Source organism: Balaenoptera acutorostrata, chromosome 11, assembly GCF_949987535.1.
Source record: "Balaenoptera acutorostrata chromosome 11, mBalAcu1.1, whole genome shotgun sequence".
NCBI lineage: Eukaryota > Metazoa > Chordata > Mammalia > Artiodactyla > Balaenopteridae > Balaenoptera > Balaenoptera acutorostrata.
The window spans coordinates 40438407-40453598 of NC_080074.1; the positions used below are offsets into that span (position 1 = coordinate 40438407).

Here is a 15192-nt window from a genome sequence, read left to right on the forward strand (position 1 = left end):
GGAAACTTTCTTCTGCACAGCTATTGTTATACGTCTCTGTACTTGGCTTATAGCAGTCATCATTTTATGTCTTAGTTGTAGTCATGCAGGGCATATGTCCCAGTTTCCTTACTAGATCAGCAGGTCCCTCACAGGTTGCTGGGAGGATTAAATGAGGAGACCGTATGTATAGGTGAAGGTCCTGGGACATAGCAATGCCCAGGAAGAAAGAAATAACTTATCACTCATTTTTGAAGTCAAAATTTACCTTAAAATCTCAACCAAATATCTCTCCTAATCACCCTGGTGTAATGAAACCCACAGATCCTCATGTATAAGTGTATTGGGAGGAAGAAGAAAAGAGAAAATGTTAATTGCATAGCAACTAAGATAGAGGATGTCATACTGTAATTAGAAATACTTCTATCAGTAGGAATCATCAGTACAAGGAATTGTCTCTTCTTTATTTCCAAGGCTCCTCACGTACTAGAATCTACTGCTTCAGAAGAAAATTTCATGGTGTGCCTATAAACAGCAAAACAATTAGATTGTTTTACACATGTTCTTGATAAGTACAATTTAACAAGTGAAAAATCCTTTATGTATGTGGACTTAGATAGGGATCAGTAATACCTACATTTATCTATCTATCCATCCATCCACCCCTATCATCATTGCTTTAGCTAAAGGAATAGTAATATATTGAGAGATCCTGTGACTAATTTGAATTTAGCAGTAACAGCTGCAAGAGTAAACAAATAATAGGATACTTGAGAAATGGAGCAATGAGTTTACATATATTCAGTGCAAATTAGGAGCCAATAATACGTGTTACACAAGCAACTAAATTCCTGATCCTCTCTGTTCCAAGACTCATATTTTAAAACTTTTTTTTAAAAATTTTTTTAAAAATTAATTAATTAATTTATTTATGGCTGTGTTGGGTCTTCGTCTCTGTGCGAGGGCTTTCTCCAGTTGTGGCAAGCGGGGGCCACTCTTCATCGCGGTGCGCGGGCCTCTCACTATCGCGGCCTCTCTTGTTGCGGAGCACAGGCTCCAGACACGCAGGCTCAGCAATTGTGGCTCACGGGCCCAGTTGCTCCGCGGCATGTGGGATCCTCCCAGAACCAGGGCTCGAACCCGTGTCCCCTGCATTGGCAGGCAGACTCTCAACCACTGCGCCACCAGGGAAGCCCCCAAGACTCATATTTTAATAGTCTCATTGCCAAGTGAAAGGGTTCACAGAACTTTCTGTGCAAATTAGCACAGGGAACATAAACCTTTTGGCTTTTGTAAATACCTGCTCTCATTACGAAGGGAATCAACACATCTTTTTAGATAGAAACATGTAATAGATTACTCTATCAAAAGAATGATTGTGGGACACAAAGTCATGGAAAAAGGAGCAACTGGAAGTAAAATAATCCAATGCTATAAAAATTAGCCTTGCAAACAGAACTAATGAAAAGCTAGGCTTTTTAAGTCCATCAATCCATGATATTAGTGAATGATGGCTGTGACTGAATGAATATAAATTGCTTCTCAAATGAAGCACATATATCTAAAATAGCTGAAAGTCATTTCTCTGAAAGAAGGGAATTAATCTGGAGAATGAAACAGATGTTCTTTCCCAGTGCAGTGAAGTGTTGCACCACTAGTTTTATCTAGCTTTAGGTGAATTCCAGGCTAGATCTAAATAAGTCTCTGAGATTCCCAAGAAACTTGGTCCTTCATATGTGATTCTGAAAGGAAAGGATGGAGGCGAATAATGAGTCGTATTTGAAAACATTTTTTGACTTTATGGGTTCATAGCCTCAAAAAAGTCCACTGGCAAGTTTTTTTTTTTTTTTTTAATGTAAATCAAATAGGGATCATAAAAATGATTCAAAAGATGAGAAGGTTTATTTTTATTAGGATCTAGTGCTGCATTTAATTAGGGTTTGGTTATCTAGATGGAAGGCAGAAGACTCTAGCATGGAAGGCAGGATAGCACAGTGATTAAAAGAGTGAACTCTGGGGAAAAAACTGTTCACCACCACCTCCGGCACTTTTTTTTTTTTTTTTTTTTTTACTTGTGTGATTGTCTAAGCCTTTGTTTTATCATTGGTAAACCAAAGATAATTGTATCTTCTACACTGTGTTATTGAGAGGATTAAATGATATTTACAAATGAAGGACTTAATCAATGTTTGGCACATAATAAACACTTGATAAACATCAGCTATTATACAAATATCTAAAATCATATTTACATTTTTCAGTTATGCTAACTGTTTAATGTATCTGTGATAACCTGAATTTAGCTCTTAAAAATCAAGTAATAGCTAAAAATTATTAGAAGCTAACTAAATACTTACTCCATCTGACGTAATTCCTTCCAAGGTAGGTACTGCAATCATCTCCATTTTAGAGATGAGAAAAGTAAACCATACACAGATTAAATAGCTTGTGTAAGATCACACACCTAGTAGAGTAGTAGAGTTCAAGCTTAAATCCAAGAAGACTGTTGCAGAACCATTAAAAAAGATATTCTTGAGCTTCCTAATTTTAGAGGAGGAAAATAACTTCCAGAAAGGCACAGCTGCTTCCAAAAGTCAGAATGCTAGTTAGCGGCAAATCAGACTAGACTTGGATTTTTGGTTTCCAACCTAGTCATCTTTATATTCAGTTAGCTTCTTTTTTTACTCCATCAACTGTACTAAAAATTAGTGGAAGTTGATGCATCCATCAGAGAAGGAAGACGTCTGACCGAGAAAGAACTACTTTCAAAGTTGGAGAATCAAGATTATAAAATTTGGGTTAGTGATTGAATACTCAGATTTTTGGTTTTCATAGGAATAACAAAATGGGACTTTCCCTACTCCTCCATACATTTTCAAAGACTTGGAAAATACTCAGCGATATCTCCTAGATATCTATCTCACATTCATTATTGAAGTTCTACCATTAGTGATTCATTCATTTGGGTTGATTATTTCCTTTCTTTAACTCTCTGTGGGGGGGGGGCGGGGAAAGCAAGTTCTCTTTGAGTGATGTTATAAGATAATAAGACCCTTCTTTCAGGATAGAAAAAAGAGTGTTAGCTAGAAAGCCACACTGCGTCTATAACAGGAGATGTAGAACTGAAAAGGTGAAATGGAGCAAAGGAAAATGAAGCCTTATTTATAGCTCTGCCTAAAGTTCATCCTTGTAAAAGAGTGATGATAACACATGCATTCCCTGATCCATGAGGATGCAATGGGAATAAAGGAAGTCAGCATAAGTGAAAACTGTAAGTCCTTAGAAAAGGGTTAAAATCCAAATTACACCCTTTCTTTCTCCTTAAAAATCAATTCGGCATGGCTACTTTCAGAAAAAGGAAATGGCTTTTAAGTCATGGATCTGAATTCTAAAATCCAATAAAAAATCTTGCATTCAGATGTTCCAGATACATATTTTATAAGTTTCAAATCCATTTTTCATAAGGCCTAAAATGGAAAAATCTGTCATTTGTAGAATGTCTCCATTCTAAAAATATTTTCTATTATTTTGGGCTTTTCACTATATTACACGCTATACAATCTTATAAAACTCTCTGGATGAATAAGGGAAATGGAATAGAAAATTCTTGTAAAAAAACAGCACAGTAAATATAAAAGTTACAAGACACCTATACGGTGTGAAAAAATGATCTCCAATTGTCTGGTTTTTTTGTTTTTTTGTTTTTTTTAAGATATAGCTCTTTCCCAATGCGATTTTGATATCTCACGGAAAGAAATGTGGAAATAATGAAACATGACACACCCTTTAAATAATGCAAATGGGAAGAACTGGGGGGAAAGAGAAAGTAAAGATTAACTGGTGCCTTCCAATTGGTGAACATTGTGGCTGGCTGTCTTGGGGGAATCAAAATTAGATATTCTCACATATCAAGGAGATTCTCGGTGGTTTGAAGTTTTCCTTTTGTTCACTACCAAATACATTGTCTTTGAAGGGAATTCTTGTCTGCCCTCTCAGGAAAAGAAAAAAAAAACCCAAAATCTATTAGAACAGTGAGAAAGCTATTTGTAGGGCTCCTACTAATCTTTTATGAAGCCTCGTCTGCTCTCTCCATTAGACTAAAAATAACATGGGGTGATACATGAATATGCAATGAAATATTAAAGCTGTTTGCCCAACTTGGGGGAAGGTTCTCACTGTTACAACTGGGAAATTGCCAAAATTAGTGTGAATTTATGAAATCCTGAAGGAATTGAACCCCAGGTGCTTGTCAGCTGTTGAGATTGAATGATAGGCATAAAAACTAAAGGAGAAAGTGGAGGTTCCAAAAGCATTGCTTTCCGCCTGTACCTGCGGCATGATGATGGGAGAATTATTCCGGTGCTCCCGGAGCAGCTGCTGCTATGACCTCCTTATTATTTCCACTGTTATGCTCAATGACTTTTCAAAAGCTATTTTGGGTGCAATTCCTGGGCTCTATCCAATATATATATTTTTATTCTTCACTGGTATATTGCCACTTGAATGGCCTTAGAGAGTTATGTAAAACAAGCCAGATGGCAGCTGCTTGGGGTCTGAGATACCTTGTGCTGTAAGGGGGTGGAGAAACAAAGAAACAATAAAAAAATCTAAAACCAAGTGTAAATAAAATAATGTTTAGAAGAGGTGACTATATTTCTTGCATCTAATTAGCAAAACACTCCTAAAGTTATACATAGAGAAGACAAATGTTAAGTAAACTTTTCAATGAGACCAGATTAGATGATCTTTTAAGGAGGAAAACAATAATAATATTTATGTTTATCATCTCCAAGAATTGGTGTGTCATCGTAGCTAGAGAGCCTGTTAAGCATTGTAACATAACTGCTTTTGTCTTTTCCATGGACTAAGAGAACATGAAATTGACATTCACTAATTATTCATTTGCAGTGAAAATGAATCTCAGACCTTAATTGTCTAGTCCTTAGAAAATGACAAATTACAATTTCAGGAGAAAGCTGGTAGGAGGAAGTGTATGCCATCACTTACGTATGGTGTGAGAAACCAGGGGGATGGGAGTCCACTTTCTACTTGACTGCTTATTGGACATTTAATCTCTGGGGAATCAGCCACTCAGAGACATTTTTACTAATTGAAATGGACTTCATGAATAAAATTACTTCCTTTCTCTCAAAGAAAGAATTCTAACAGTTCAATTTCTTTTCTAGACCTGGGGAGAGTAAGAAATTAGAGGGTACGTGAATAAAAAACATACACATCATAATAAGTTCTGGGAAAATGAACACAATTTCAACATTTCTATTCTATGCTTGAGGAAGGAAAGTGCTCTGCAGGATTAAAACCAAAGTCTCCTACGCACCCTCCACTGTACTGTAAAAATAGTCTTTACAAAGAAATAGTTTATGTGCAGTATAAATAAAATGTAAACCAACTATAGGTATGATGCATGTAAGGTGAAATCAATACCAGGAAGTTTGAATGTGCAGAACTGATAAAGTACCTGAATTTCCTGAATTTTATACTTGATGTGTAAAATCCAGGAGATACTAGAAAATTACAGGGAAAGAAAGACAAGAGTAAAGTTTGAGAAGAATGTGAATATGTGGGGATCCTTGAGCCTCAAGCAAATCTTGTAGTTTCATGGAAAAGAGGATTGGAAGGAACTTGTTGAACAAAGAAAGATGATATGGAAAATGCTATAGCAGCAAAATGAACTCTTTTTGGGGACTGAAATGTTAGAAGATAAAACACTTCAATTCCTGACATATACTGCAGGATTGCACTTAAATTTTCATCGGCCAAGAATGGAAATATAGGATGTACTATATAATGGAAATATAGGAAATATAGAATGGAAATATAGGATGAAAATGCTACAGCAGCAAAATGAACTCTTTTTGGGGACTGAAATGTTAGAAGATAAAACACTTCAATTCCTGACATATACTGCAGGATTTCACTTAAATTTTCATCGGCCAAGAATGGAAATATAGGATGTACTTTATAGAAAAAGTATGTATAGTTAACTTTGCTATAAAATACCTAACTATTAAATGATAAATTACTGGGTTAGGGGGAACTGGTTCATAATCATGGGTATTTTCAAACCATTTCTTCTATATATTACTCTTCTACACCTTTAGTTCATACTGCTTGAAGATAGCTGGTACTATGATGATTTGTAGTAAATCACATTTATAGCAAATTGATTTGCTGTAAACCATCATAGTATTTTTTGGAGTGGGTTATTTATTCTTTTACATATCTTTTATATCCAAGAAAGGTGTCAGCTTCTTGAGAATCAGACCATTCCTTCCACAGTGCAAACCTGGATAATAAGATGTAGCCTGCCTACTTGTTATCTGGGTATTGTGAAGAAATCTAACCCAGAAGGGATACTGGAAAGGTGGGTTGGTGATTCTGTGAAATATCACATGGAGAATCACTCCAACGTGCATCTGGCCTCAAACGTACCTGATGGAGGTGGAGATTTTACTGTACTCAACAGGAGTGCCTAGAAAAATGGTCTGGATAAATTGAAATGCATGTGGATAGGTGAAGTGTAAATGAAGTAGTGTTTAATTTCATTTTAATATTCCCTCAGAACCTAGTTATTTATCAGTCAAATGGGTGACTCTTTATAAGCAGTGGTGATTGACTTCTTGGGGAGCACAGGTAATTGGAAAAATCACAGAATTTAGAAATGATGTCCGAGTTCTACTCCAGCCACCCACCCACAAACGTGTCCCTCTTCTTGCTCTGGACTAATAAATCATGGGGTTTTCTAAAAATGAATGACATCACTCTTGATGGTCAGTAACTACAGACCAAAATGCCAGGTCATAGTGGATGGGACCTGGCTCTCCATACCTCTCTTTGTCTGGGTGACATTTTTGTTTGCTAGTGAAGGTGTTCTTGCTGTAATAACAGAGCTCATACAGTTTTAGGACAGAAAAGAAGACACATTCTGAGATGGGAGACTTTTCAGAGAAAATATTCGACCTCTACTAAAAAGTGTTTTGGTTACAATGTATTAGTAGTTCCTAGTGAATCTAAAATAGATGTGCATGTTAAGAAATTTGGAACCGCTGGGGTAAAAATTATATCTCCACCCCTATACTTATATGCCTACAAAGTATAATTATTTTACTAGGGGAAAAAAAAGCTGAAACACAGAATTTAAAACCCTACTTAATTTTGGCCAATTCAGACATCCTGAATATTGGATATCATCTCTCAGATACAGTTTAGGGTGATATTGAGTTGTGTCTGTATTACCAGAAGACCCATTCAAGATAACCATCTGGTGATGACAGCGGCAATGGCAAATAGCTTTGTAATACTCGAAGTAATCACATTATAATCTCTAGAGTCTAAATGGTGGGATGACTTGCTGATGGCATCACCAGTTTCTGGCTGTGTGACCAAATTCAAACCCAGGATTCTCATGCCAGATACTAGCTCAACTTATTTATTTAATGCATTACTAAATCCAGCCCTTGAAAGGTTAAATGAGTTATCTAATGTTATATAAGTAGTAAAAGTATAAATTCCATCTGGAGTTCAACAGTTACGTGACTTAGTTTATACCCTGCCATAGAGTTATACAGGTAAAATGATGACATTATAATCTATAACGTTTAGGCAGTATCTAAAAGAAAGGAAAAACACAAGTGAATTTTGGACTAACAACCAAGGCCCCTGTGAATTTTGTACCATGTGAAATAACACTTCTAAAGAATAACGTGATTAACTTGCCCTTCTATTCATGAATTAAATAATAACTTAGTTATTTTATAGCAGCATAACCACTGTCGGGGAAAAATAGTGATCCATGTAGGCAAAACTGCAGAATGGTTCCTCACCTTGGGAGGTTGTTGCTTCTGATATTTTAGAAAGGTAGCTAGAAAAATGGTGGCTGATGGAGACTGATTTGGCCCTGCTGTGAGCTGCTGAGGGCACAAACACACCAGAAGAAGATTGCAATTTGTAGATTGCGCCTGTGCTTCCTGTTAGGAGATTTTTAAACTGAAGTTGTTTATAATTATGCCCAGCAGGCACAGAATTTACCTTAGTCCTTGCTCGAAAACTTTAGTAAGCATTGATTGACCCTTGAGAACAGCCCAGAAAAACAGAAGGTACAGATCTCAGTTGAATATTATATGTTTTCCCATGGAACAAAAAAGATCAGAGAAATAAACTTGAAGGGAGATCAATATGGTCAGAAGTAGGAGAAAGGATGTGGAAGAATGTGGTTTATGTCCCTCTTCTAAGAGAGAACCCAAGCCACATGAGTCCTTTTGCCCAGAGCACGGTTTCTCAGCCTTGGCACTGTTGACATTGTAGATGGGATAATTCTTTGGGAGGTTGTCCGGTGCATTGTAGGAACCCTTTCCCATCAGCTTGGGCAACCAAAATGGTTTGCTCACATTGCCAAAAGTCCCCTGGGTCAAGATCACCCTTAGTTTTGAACCATGGCCACGATGAAGAGTTCCCCTTTATAGAAGATAAATATCTTCCTAGCTGCCCAATTTAATGGGTTCACTAAAGCTGGTACACCCTATACTGCACCACCCACTGTGGGAAGGACAGGTATAAGCTACAAATACCATAACATCTAAGCCAGTCTGATTCATTCAGATGAAATGTGTACGCTCTCAGGGCAAAGATTTTTGTCTAGATTGAATCCCTAATGCCCTAATAGCGACTTGCATATGATTGGTGCACAACAAATATTTGCTGTAATTTAGGCAATGGATGTGTGATTAAATATTGCCTAAGTTCCTGACTGAAGGAATGTGACACTTTTGGTTCTTATTCTGAGTGATTACTATAAAGACCAGGTTACATCAGAAACTGACCTATGTCAATTGAAGCTGTAACAGTATTTTTATTGTAGAAAAAAACCTATTCAAAATTTTTAGGTCTTTAAAAATGGAGAAATAGAGCTGATTTCTAAAAAGTAATGGATGATTATTAATGATTTAACTAAGCACAGTTTAGACATAGTAATATGATGCAGTTTGCTTTTGGATATTAGATTAAAAGAAAATCTTTTCAGCAGAAAGGCTAAAAAGAAGGGTTAACATTTTATCAATGTTTTAAAATTATAGTTCAGACCTCTGCTTTCAGTCAGTTAAAAACTGTTGTTGGATATATAATTGCCTGAGAAATACTGGCCCACAAATATTGTGATACATACTGGCCCAAGAAATAGTCTTAGAACTACAGGGCCCATTATCTGAACCTATATATACCTGTCGCCTATCTATTATCTGCTGCCATATACTACATCTGAACCTATCTATATACCTGTAACTCTCAGGCTTTGTGCAATGAGCTCCCCAGTATGCATTCTGCCATTTTCACAATCCAGGAAACATCCTCATGTGTGGTCTTCCAACACGTTGTTTACCTGATGAACTATTCAAATAAACCTTATGGAAGACTTTTAGGAAATCCCTAATGTTAGGAGTTGGGACGAACTAGTGAACAAGAGGGAGAGGGAATGTTGAGGAGGAAAACTCTTTGATAACAAAGAGTCCAGATGATCTCACTAAGGGAGTTTGAAGAGGAAATCAATCAATAGTGCCAAACATTGGAGTGAGCTTAAGAAGGATGGAGAACAGTAAGAGACTACTGGAATTAGAGTTTAGAGGTCACTAGAAACTTTTAAAAGAACATATTCTGTGAAGTGGCAGCCAGATTACAAGGGCTTGACAAGAGAGTAAACAGAAGCTGTGATTTTTAAAACAGCGACTTTAAGAATTTTGCCATTGAAAGGACAAGAAAAAGTAACAATTCAAAGTTAAGAAGGTGAAGAAAGCTGTTGTTAGAATGTGTGAGTCCTAAGCATGTGTGGAGACAAAGAGAAGTTGCCAGAAGACAGAAAGATTTAACAAATTGTAAGCTGAAAAGGAGACGATTTATGGAGCACAGCTCCAGGGGAAGAGTGCAGGTGTGTGGAGGTGAGAAGGGGTGAGTTAGCCTGCAGGAAGAGAAATAGGAAGAGTGAAAATAATGATGTTACAAGGAATGGAGGATAGAATTGGTATGAATACAAATTGAATGCCCTTGGTTTTCAAGTAAAGTAAAAACCAAGGTCATCAGCTAAAAGAAAAGGTGTAGAAAGGTGAATTTCAGACGTCTGGAGCCTGGAGAAGGAAGTACTGCTGAGTGGCAGTGAAAGCCCATTGGTGTCACATGAGGGAAATCTATAGTGGTTCAGTCACATGGGTTGGTCTTCCACACTTTGTGGCCTGGGAATGGGAACTAAGAAATCGGACTGTGAGATCTTAGGAACTGTTTAAATAGAAATATTAGAAATCTAGGAAGGTATAAAGTTGATACAGAGACTGAGAACCCTAGAAGAAAAATTAAGACAGAAAAGATTATATTTTGAGTGAGAGTAGCATATATACTATACAGATAGTCATACTCCAAGAAATAACTATAATGTACATTCAATCATGGTTATGTTGTAAGTACTTCACTTTCTTCTAATATAATTCATAAAGATCAATCTCTGAGATTTCTTTTCACTCTACATTTCCATTATATGAATTATTTAGTTTTATTTTGTATTTTTAACTAGTCTAAGAGAAAAATAATCATAAATACTACAATTTCAAAATATACCACTTGTCCAGGTTTGTCTAGTATTATAGTCCTTCTGTTTCTGTGGATTATATACATCTGCCACGTATATAATTTAAATTTGAGTTTGGAATCAGGAAGTGGGTGTGCAAGGAATTCTTACAGTTGTTCTATAAAATTGTTAATTGTTTAATATTATTTAAATAATTAGCGTTTTCAGGGAGAAATAATGATTTGGTTATTTGAAGAAGTACAGTGATGGAAGTGAAAAATGGCACGATATCTATGGAGGGGAATTTGGCACTATTTGACAAAAGTATCCTTGGTAACCCTTGATTCTGTAATCCCACTTCTAGGAATTTGTCCTGAAGGTACACCTTCGAAAGTACAAAACAAAATAGACAAAGTTAGTCATTGTGGCATAATATTGGGGAAAAAACCCTTAAATGCCAAATTATAGGAGATTGGTTGAGTAAATTCTGATGTATCCATAAAATGGAGTACTATAACACCATCAAAAAGAATAAAAGATATCTCTATGAACTGATATGGAGTGCTTCAAGATGCATTGTTAAGTGAAACACCTTAGTGATACATAATCTAAGGACATAAAAGAATAGTTTAAAAATCTTGAATCTGACATAGCAGGTTTGTTGCTACTGCTATTGGTGTAGTAATTCTGAAGCTTTTGTGTATTGTAGGATAGAGCAAATGAGAAATATATGGATGATATTAGAAATTGGTGTTCTCACAGTGGGACGTGGGAATATGCATATGGAATGGAAAAAAGTGAAGAAGAATCCTGTGTTGTTAAACTTGACTTAGAGGTGTAAGTTTGAATGTATTCTTTTAAAAAAAAACCTAGCTCTGTCCACCAAAAGAGCCTAGAAGATGATATTCCAGTAAAAATTAGTATATTTTGGTTTCTCAATACCTTTACCCATGGGGGAGGGAAGGCAGAACAGATTTCTTGTGTTTAAGTCTGGGGCAGGGAAGGTACTGGATGGGCCTAGAGCTCCTCATTGTGTAAGAATGTAAGGATATGCCCCATATTGGTTGGCATGTGTCAGAAAGACACGGAGCTGGTCTTCGGGGCCCTTACTCGCCACATCTGGCACAATGTGGATGTGAAAAAGTAAAATGATTGTAATAAATTATTTAAAAAGTCCATGAACCCAGGGTGATACTATTAAATAAAAGGAAAAGAACTTTCTTCTTTACAGTAGAATGCTGTCTCAAAATGTAGAAGAAATGGTAAAATTAGAAAATCACCTTGTTTTGCAATACCCAGCATAATAAGTTATTCAGGCAAGAATTCATAGATGTTAAAAAACATCGTGTAAAAGGTATCTGGGGATATTCATTGTAAAAGTTGAAGTGTACCTTTACAAGGGAGCTATCGAGTGCATTTTTGGACAATTGGGGAAATTTAAATTTAGGTATTATATTGGATAATATTATTGCACCAATGTTCAAGTTTTAGGCGTGTGATACTGGTATTGTGGTTATGTAGGAGAGTATTCTTGTTCTTAAGATACACAGTGAAGTAGCTTAGGGATGAAGTGCCTACAGCTTATTTTCACATAGTTCAGCCAAAAAAAAGTGAACACACACACATACACGAAGCAAGTGTGGCAAAAAGTTACCATTTGGCATAAGCAAAGGGTATAAGTGTGTTCATTGTACTATTCTTTCAATTGTGTTGGTAAGTTTAAAATTTTTCCAAATGTAAAGTTTAAAAAATAGTAACAACAACCAAACAACCAGAATTTCATTGCATGAAGCAGATTGTAGAGTGGTAGAATTCAGTAGAAAAATTATTTAGTATTAATTTAATATTGATAAGTAGAATGGAGTATGTAACTGCATGAGTTAAGATCAAATGCAATAACTCGTATGAACCATAAAGTTTTCTATTTTGATTGTCGTCATCAGTTTTGCCTCTCAGTCTGGGTAGCATTTGATCTCTTGCTCCCCCAGCCCTGAAAATCTGCAGACATTGCCATCGTTTATGTCAATACCGCCTTCTTCTCCAAATCAATTCTGTATTTTCTGAATTGAATTTAAGCAGTCTAAGGACAAATAGTGTGAAAATAATCAAATGACAAATGGCTCCAATCACTTTCAAATTGAAATGGTTTAAAATATTGCATCAGTACAGCATAGTTGACTGTGGTGACACTACCCCTCTAGGTCTTTAGAAACAATATTAGATATTAATGTACATTTTACTAGGGTGGTGTAGTTATGTTTATGCCTACTGATAAAGGCGTAAACCAAAGGCCTTTTCATAGCTTCCCACCACTGAACTGTTTAGTGATTCCTCATACAAACAATGATAAAGATGATGAAACTGTCTCTATTCTTGCCTTTGCTTCATAGAAAAATAAAGTAGCTACTTCATAAAGCTAATTTACCATAGAGATTCAAATAATGAATTTTTGTGGCAAAGGAGAATTTTATTGTCAAATGTTTGCATATCCCAAATAGGATGTCGGTAAAAATTACTTTAAAATATATTTTTAAAGAGATGTGCAATGAATTTGAAAGCTGTGCTTTTATAAAAATTTTGAGAAGGGTTTCTGCTAATGGCAGCTTGATTTATCCTACTTTGTTAGCAACCAAATGAAAGTCTCCCTGCTAAATTTGCCCAGGTAAACGTATAGACAAACTGAAACTACATATAAGTCAAGTCAAAGTATGGACCATATTATTACTATACTGATGAGCATTCTGTGAGCGATGTAACCCAGAACACCAATAAAATCATAGCAGAAAATATCCATTACTTTCCTATGTTCAAACAGGCCTATGTCGCAGATGTTATTTTCCGTGTGTTTCTATTAGGACTAAAATTGAATACAGTGTAAGGCCCATTATTTCATGGTTCTTTATTGCATTAATTTCGATAGAAGACAGGCTAAATCATGTTTCCTAGAGCATAACACATATAGAAAACAAGCTGGGTGTAACTCCATTATCTTATAAGTAAATAACAAATCAAATCTCTCCTCTGTGATTTTTGAAGATACAATAAAATGCTTTTCCTAAAAGCCTGCTGAAACTTAGATGAATATTCACTATAAAATAAAATATATTCTTAAAGAGAGATGGACAGTGTCTGTGAAAGTAACCAAACTAACCACTGGATGGCATTGTGACTACATTAGAATGTGTTGGTGAGACCATGTGTTTGTCTCTAAAAATTCCCACATTGGTTGTTAGCAGCGAGTGCCAATAGGATGATGCCAATTCCTGTTCCTAATTGTAAGGTGTTGAAAGAATATAATTTTTCAACATCCCAAAGTGACCTGGCAATGCCATTCCAGAGGACTGAAAATGATTCAACTATGCTGCCTCCTGTACTGTCAACAGGTCCCTGGAGCTTCTTTCTCAAACCGTCGTTTCCTTAATCCTTGCTGTTGATAATTCCTGCATCCTTTTTCCTATCTAGATTGCCCCTCTTCCCCAGGTCACTTACACTCTGGCCCATTCCCTTATTACTGTGTCATGCATAGTATGTTATTTGAGTGCCTGCATTTGATTGCACCTTGTAATGAATCCTCAAATCTTTCTTCTAAACTCTTTTCATCTTTTATTAACTGAAACCCAGCTTCCCCCTGATGCCTCTTAGTCTCTTATTTTCCATAAGGCCAGGAGAATTTATTTCAATACTAATTCCAGACAATTAACTACCAGCAGTTTCTTAAACCACTTATATTTTCTGTACTTATGCTATTTAATTCTTCATCGTCACCATGACTTCTAGGATGGGTGTCCATCTTCCTCCACTGGCTTGTACTGCATTTCGTCTAACATCCTTAGAGGCATTGTTAGTGATTTCAACGTCCATTGATGATTCTCTGCCATCTGGCCCTCGAAATTCCTTTATTTTTTGATTCTAATGAGTTTTGGAATTATGGTTTGGGCTTCACCTCTGGGCAGTGATCCACTTTCCATATTATACATTCCAAAATTCCTTTCTTTCAGGATAGCCTTCTGTCTTCTTTCCCCTATAAATCTGTTCATTATTTTCTTCCTTTACTACCTGTTCTAGTGTGTGATATAGGTGCTGGTTTCATTTATCCAGCAATTGAGCCTGAACCTCACAATATCTATTTAATAATATACTATTCCCATAGAATGTTACATCACCTTAAATATACACCGCATGTGCTTGCTAATCTTAAACACCTTACGGTATCTTAAATACCTTACGATGACTGCCTATTTCTTGCCTCCTAAATATTAACAAAGTCTCAAGCGTTTGAAGTTCATTAAAAATTCACTTCAGTGTCAACTTTGATGGGTCTTCTTCTCTGATGCTTGAAGATTCTTCTAGCTTTTTCTTTAGGACTTACTACCAGCTCCTCATGGCAGCCCCATTCTTTCATCTTGCCTATCCAATTGATACTCCTTTAAAACGCATGTCCCCAGTACTATCTACTCTCTGAATTGTTTCCTAATCATTCCAACCCTCTGGACTCTTTCTTCTTTGAACCCCTATGCATGTTGTCTCCTTTAGGACAAGAACACTTATTTTCACTTCTCATACCCCACCAAGTGAAGGGGGAATTTCCATAGCACTCTTTCAAGGAAAAAATAAAGGAGTGATGTTTCTGTCTTTTTGGCTTCCTC

The 15192-nt window shown here is 36.2% G+C and overlaps 1 protein-coding gene and 1 long non-coding RNA gene across 5 annotated transcripts in view; one reads left to right on the forward strand and one right to left on the reverse strand.

Moving 5' to 3' along the window:
- Positions 1-15192, reverse strand: part of SYT1 (synaptotagmin 1) — a 537233-nt gene that overhangs the window by 219950 nt on the left and 302091 nt on the right. The window lies entirely within an intron of this gene.
- The window catches only part of LOC102997960 (uncharacterized), a 289513-nt gene that overhangs the window by 173454 nt on the left and 100867 nt on the right, over positions 1-15192 (forward strand). The gene's annotated exons all lie outside the window — the stretch shown is intronic.